This window comes from Pagrus pagrus, assembly GCF_965226575.1.
Source record: "Pagrus pagrus genome assembly, chromosome: 8".
NCBI classification, from domain to species: domain Eukaryota; kingdom Metazoa; phylum Chordata; class Actinopteri; order Spariformes; family Sparidae; genus Pagrus; species Pagrus pagrus.
The window spans coordinates 33,406,666-33,413,928 of record NC_140192.1 but is presented as its reverse complement, the minus strand read 5'-3'; the positions used below and the strand labels follow the sequence as shown (position 1 = coordinate 33,413,928).

General features: G+C 40.6%; 1 long non-coding RNA gene across 1 annotated transcript; it reads left to right on the top strand.

The window, feature by feature from the left end:
* Positions 1 to 963: 963 nt before the first annotated feature.
* On the top strand, positions 964 to 4,984 carry LOC311260736. The gene is made up of 4 exons (XR_014623051.1): positions 964 to 1,382; positions 2,050 to 3,070; positions 3,840 to 3,940; positions 4,464 to 4,984. It is a non-coding gene; the product is annotated as an uncharacterized lncRNA (long non-coding RNA).
* Positions 4,985 to 7,263: the final 2,279 nt, after the last annotated feature.

The window sequence follows — 7,263 nt, the reverse complement described above, 5'->3', positions numbered from 1 at the left end:
ATTAAAGATTAAACATGTCATGAAGCGATATGACAACAAACCTTGTGCCCTTTATCAGCCAGGTACTAAGTAAATCATTTTCTATGATGGCACTTTCAGTCCTCCATAATTATTCTTAAGGTGTGTTGATTTATCAAAATTTAACCTGTTGTCACTCAAACATTTTTACTTGTCATCGGAACTTGGTCTGCTGCCTCGTTCCTAAAACCGAGGGGGCACCAGTGATAATATCCAGAACAACATCACTCCCTCATGTGTTAAGAAGCTTTCAGTTACTGAAACTAGGTTTTGCTGTAGTTTGTTAATGATGACTAAGTTCTTTGTCTGTGGTCATAGAATGCCTGAGGGACCGCCTTATAGGGCTGAATTACCCAAAGGATGCCATGGAGCAGCAGCTAGCCCTTGTAAGAAGAAGCATCTCCGCCAAAATTAGTGACATTAGAAAAAGGGGCCCTCAGACAGAGGTGAGTGTTGCATTCAAACTCATTACATTTTCAGCAGCTGTGGTTAACATGAAGAAATAAGAAAAAAACGTAATCCAACAAAACAAGATTCATGTCTCACGGACTCAGAGCGGGTCGTTTATCAACCAAGGGGTTAGTGGTTTGAAAATGTAACATATCGACATTTGCAATTGCCCCATTGGAATACATTGAAACAAGTGTAATACTCTGATAAATATCAGAAGTATTTATTGTATTATTTTCCTGGGAATAAGTTGAGGATGAAATGCCAGTTCATGGTGCAGTAGAAATTCATATAAATAATGATTTGATATAATTAAGATATTAAAATGTTTAAATAATTTATGTTTAAAATGAGTGACTTTAAAATGTAATTTCATGGGGTGTGAATGCCTTTAAAAAGTTAAAAGTAAGTTCTATCACGTTATATTACGGGCGTGAGTTCATGACCTGAGTAATGTTTTACACTTCCGGGTAGAGACCGGGGTAAGAGGAGAAGAAGAAGGAGCAACGAGAGTTAATGGCGGAGCAGATAACAGCGGATCGTGTGTCTTCAGTGTCGTGTTTTATGAGAAACGGACTGTGGACTGTTGTCGGACGACGGGCTGTGGGTGTGGGAGTTGGACTCTCCATCGCAGGCGAAGTGTCAGTGGTTATTGGACACAAAGTAAGTTCGGCTAAGTTAGCTAGCAGGAGCTAGGCTAACGGCGCGGCATTGCTGAGCGGAGACCGGCATTGACGGGAGGAGCTGTGCTGGGTCGCCATGGAGAGGCGCGCTGACGGAGGGCGCCTTGCTGCTGCAAAGAGAGACGGAGGTTCGTCGCTGCGAGCTGCTGCGGGCAGAAACGTTCGCCACCGGGACGAGGAAGTGATTCTCCAGCTGCGGGCTGGTCCTGCTGACTTCACCAATACACAGAGGTACTGTTATCAAAGGTCTCCATCGTCTCCATCATGAGCTCCAACTAAAGCGCGCCAACAAAACCTAACCTAAGAGTGCACTCAAAAATTAGACAGTTTGAGACTCCAGAAAACCTATCATTACCCGGGTCCTTTTCTTTAAAATTTCATTTCTATCTTTTCTCTTTCCATAAAAGTGGTTGAATGTGTTTTTTCACTTGTGTATTTGAATACAGTTTCTAAAATTGATCACCTGTGTTTGTATCATTGAGTTGTGTTCATCATTTAAGTAATTTGATTCTGTGCTACATGAGTAGTAGTGTTTGCAGGTCAAGGTGTGTTCCCACTAGTCTTCACCTGGTTATTATTAAGAGTGAGAATTATCTTTTACCCTAGGCAGTGTTTCACTATTTGAAATGTTTCTTTTACCACAAGATATCTAATGAGGGTTAAGGCCTCATCTTAAAGTGTAAGGTGGGTTTTAATACACGAGCCGGTGGTAAAAAGGTTACACAAGCTTTGTACTGGAGCAATTGCAAATATTAAAAATCCCACCACTCATTTAGATAAAACATACTTCCCCTTTAAATCTTGAAATGTTCTTGAAATTTCTGTCTTGAAAGTCAGGCTGTGACTAAAATATGAATATTTTTGTCTCTTTGTCTCTTCTTTTTATATTCCTCTCCAGGGGAAACCAAAAGACAGTTAAACTGCTATCCAAGACCCCTCGACTTCATCTTCCTCCGGGGACCACTTCCCTTGTCCATGTCTCCAATATGTTCAATATGTTTTAACTTCTGGTTTATGGTTCATGTGCTGAAAAAATTTAATAAAATTAACAAACTGCAGTAAGTTGTCAAGCACTATATGTCCTGTTCCCAAATCGGAGGGGAAAATATCCGAAAACATACACAGTTACACATATGTATACATGTCTCTGGTGCCCAGTCTTGTTAGGAGTCTGCTATAATTTCTGTCTGTTTAGATCCTAATCAGACCAGTTTTCTAATGGTTTTAGCTCCTGATGGAACCAGTAGCTTCCTAGTGGTATTACATTGTAATGGAACCAGTAGCTTCCTAGTGGCATTACATTCTAATGGAACCAGTAGCTTCCTAGTGGTATTACATTCTAATGGAACCAGTAGCTTTCTAGTGGTATTACATTGTAATGGGACCAGTAGGTTTCTAATGGTTTAACATCTTAATGGGACCAGTAGATTCCTTATGGTTTTACATCCTAATGGGACCATTAGGTTCCTAATGGTTTATTCTAATGGTTCCTAATGGGGTTCCGATTCCCATTAGACCATTAGGAACCATTAGAAACCTAATGTTTTTTTTCTAATGGGATTCTACTGGATTTTTCAGCAGGGTTGGCTCCCTGGCGGTGCCAGTTGGACTCGTGGGTACTGGTGCTGGGGTTCCGACTGTGATAGAGCCGGTCCACGGCAGGGTCGTGTTGTTCGTGGCCGTCAGGCTCCGGTCACCAGAGCCGGATGCTTTCAGATGGGCGATAAGCTTGGCCTGGGTCGTGGCGACGGTGGAAAAATCCATGAGGACCTTGTCCCTCTCCTTGAGGTCTGCCTGCAGGCCAGAGACACTCTCCCTTAGTTTTGAGAGAGTGGGGAGGCAGGACTCGCACACTGCCATCATACCTGCAGCCTGTGTAGGAGATCTGATACCCCGGACCACAGAGTCGGCACACGGAGGTGAGTTATAATTTAGTTTCAGCTCTGGTGCCGAAATGTCCTGGGGGACCTTCCCCACTCTTAAGATAGCACACACTTAAAAGATCCCACACAGTTAAAAGGTAAAAAAGGTTCTTTTTCTCGCTAGTGCGGTTTGGCGTTGTGCGGTTCGGCGTACGACTTCCTGCTTCCTGCTTCCTCTGTTCCTCTCAATAGACCTACTGTTCTATTGGTGCTATTGGCAACATGTTATGAATCATAATAATTAAAATAACTATCATAATACAAGTTTGCATACCCCCTTGCATGATTGATTAGATTAAAAATTTTAATCATTTGACAGCCCCAGTATTTGACAGCCATACTATTTATTTAATGTTTTTCTATCGAACTTTTTATCGACCTGTTTTTTTTTTTATTATTGAACCACGCGTCTATCGATCGATACATATTGTCATATTGAATTATCGCTTAACATGTGCAACATGAGATGCAGTGCAACAAAAATTAAATGTATTTTTCAGATTTTGTAACATAATTTGTATGCTTAACATTTCTTATTTTAGTAGTAAATCGTACTTGCTTAATGTTCCACAGAGGCACCATCTGACTTCCTACTGACCTGTCATTATCAGCTGGCTGGACCGGGACCTTGTCAAACTGGTTCTTGGCCAGGAATCACTTAAAAAATTGATTGGTGTCATTGGTGTAGCCAGATGATGTGCCGACTTGTGCTGCACTGACAATGGCTTCTGTATAATTGTATTCAAATTCCCTTTTATACCTACAGGTTGATGACCCAAAACCTACAGGCACAATACAATTTGTGTGGAAGGGGACCTCAAAGGAAGCTTTCGTTTGAGAAGCTCCGCCTCTACTCTGTTGTAATAGGTAAAAAAGCACATCTATTCTATAGTGCTCCAAATCTCTGTCTGTCACTCTGTGTCTGTAACACTGTGTCATATTTCTTCAACCACTCGACGGATTGAGATGAGACATGGTGGATATCTTCCTTGGAGCACAAGAATGTTCCTGTATTGACTTTTGATAGTTGCTACCGAAACCGGCGTGCCTGCACGAGATGATTGTTTGCCAGTAATGGTGGTTTGGCTTCACCAGCAGGCTCCAGCGGGTATTGACTAGTTGAACAGAAACAGCTCTGTCACTCTTTCAGCACATAAACAAATGCAAGCAAAGCTAATTCTGATGGTGAAAAATATTACCAAACCTCAATCCCATTTTTTTTTGGATTATATTTAGAAAGTTACACTTGGTTTTGAAAAGTAAGTAGCTTATATATCAGCTGTTTTGTTGCAGTCGCAACTAGTTGTGTAGTCGTGAACTGAGCTTTAGAGCATCTGCAGCTGAATATTTTCACTGCTTTCTACAGCCAATCTTATTTCATGTCTTACAGATAGTGTCCAGAGGAGCACGCCTGACTCAGAAATGAACATTCATCGGGTGATCGGCGAGCACCTGAAATTTGCCCGAGATAGGCAAGAAGGTGGATGGCGGGAGTGAGGAGCCGTTAAGCTCCTGTTAAGCTAGTTAAGCTGCTGTTTGAAAAGTTTGTTTTGTTGTTTGCTTGAATATTTGAATTGTTTGATTTACTTTCATTTTTCATTTAAATGTTTTGACACCTATATCATTTTCCTAAGGATAGCTACTACGCTAACCTATGGGGGCAAACATTTTAACTGCATTGGGCCTCTAAACACACTCAGAAAACCATTTCAAGACCTGTGGTACATGACTTGGGTCCTTATGAGACACCACCGTGCACGTTGGACTCATATAGTGTAGAAACAGTATAAACTTTGTGTTTTTGCATGGAGTCACTCACCTCAGATAACTCTAGCTACATCTGGAAAAGTGAGTGAGTCTCTTTAAATAAATAAAAATTAACATTAAAATTAAAGAGAGAACAATTTTGTATATGCATATTTGCACTTTATTTTATATAAGGTAACAAGTTTTTTGTTCTTTTCATTTAATAAATGTTGGTTACCGATTTTTTCTAGACTTTGAAATTGGAGGCTGATTTCAACCCAACATTAAATTTTGATGTCAAGCCATATATATATATATATATATATATATATATATATATATATATATGTGTGTGTGTGTAACAATTGTATTCAACGTGAGAGTCCAAACATAATCCAAGATCTCTGTAACACAGGAGGTTAATGTAATGTCAACGTTGGGATATGACGTAAATATGATTTTCATACACAACCATAATGCAATGGTCATCCAACGTTAGAATCTGACTAAAATCCAATGTGTAATCAGCATTGGTGCTTGACGTCAAGCCAATGTTAGGGTTTGACATAGACCTAACTTTCAAATCAATATCATAATCCAACAGTAATCAAACGTTGGAGTACAACCAAAATCCAATGTCTATTTAACGTAAAAGGTTGACGTTAAGCCTACGTACAAAATCCAATGTCTATTTAACTTTCAGGGCTGACGTCCAGCCAACATTAAGTTTTAACGTAAACCCAATTTTCAAATCCATATCATAATCCAATGGTAATCCAATAGGGCTGTGAGAAATTGTCCCACAGCCCTATGTTCCCACACTTCTAAGAATTTTGGATTTAGGGAAGGGGAAGAAGTTAGGGTTATGGAAAGGGAAGGGTTGGGTTTAGGGAAGGGGAAGGGGAAGAGGTTAGGGTTAGAGAAAGTGTAGGGTTGGGTTTAGGGAAGGGGAAGAGGTTAGGGTTAGGGTTATAGAAAGGGAAGGCTTGGGTTTAGGCAAGGGGAGGTGGTCGGGGTAGGGACATAGGGCTGTGGGAACATAGGGCTGAGGGAACATAGGCATGCTCCCATCCAACGGAGTACAACGTTGTTTTAATGTTGCATCAACGTCAAGTGTCAGCTGGTAAGGCAGCTTATGAACAGTACAAATGTGTCCAAAATTACCAGTTTAACTGAGTGTAACAATTGCTTGCAGATTTATTGAGGCTCTGCAATGGCATTGATTGTATTTACAATCAACTGACTTGGTGTTATACTGTGACAGTGAAGTGTTCCCTTTATTTTTTTTTAGCAGTGTAGTATTTTTTTTTCGTTATGCAATCTTATATTTCATAAATACAAATTAATCTTGAATTAATAAAAACAATCTTGAAGAGGACTTATCCTCTGGGGACCATTCATGTGTTTACCCATTTTAATCCATTGATTCATGTTTAATGTTTAATATTTGAACAAGGAGGGACTGATCCAACACAGTCATCACTGCCTAAAAAGAAAAGCAAGAACATTTTGAAGAATATTTAACTTTTTGTAGCTTTTAAACATCTAAATTTATTTAAATGTACAGCCATAGGACTTCCAGTTATGGCGGCAGAGCGAACGGCAGCACGCTCTTGAGCTCTCCTGATATTTCATGATTATCACGTAACCTGTAGTGCTTTACAGCCTATTTTTATACTTTTTATATATTGAAGAACAACCAAGACGTTGACATAGACCAAAGTGCCAAATGCCACCTAAAAAACTCGACAAGAGGCTTCCGGTTCCGGCGGGCATGGAGTAAGCAGGTTTTCGAAGAGCTCCACTCAACCCCAACAATTTTATCAATAATTATATGAATAGAGTCCCATATCTTTGCGTTTGAGGCATCCTAAGTTACAAAGCGGAAAGCCAACTCAACAACAATGCCGAATAAACCGAAGGAAAGTGATAAAACGGCAACGGAGGGTGCCGAACAATTCAGAGCAGATCACGATGCTAGCGAGGGAGGAGACAAAGCTAGTACCAGTCCACCTAGCATTCAAGACGTCATGGATGCCATAACTAGCTTGAAGACGACATTTGGTCTGAAGTTTGATACTATTGCACAGACCTTAACACAAATGAAGGTGTCTTTGACTGACATCACCAACAGACTCACTGAAACGGAACAGGCTACGGGCGCACACAAGACCCAAATCGCTAGCTTGGAGACACGCTACATGGAGCTAGCGGCAGAATGCAAGAGGCTACGGGAGAAGACGTGCGACTTGGAGGCTCGGTCAAGACGTAATAACATACGTATAGTTGGCATCCCAGAAAAGTCAGAGAAAGGTCGGCCGACAGATTTTGTTGAAGAGATGCTCCCAACACTCTTGGGAAATAATAACTTTGCTGAGGCTATAGAAATAGACAGAGCGCACCGAACATTACAGAAGCCAAATAATGAGAGACCAAGAGCATTT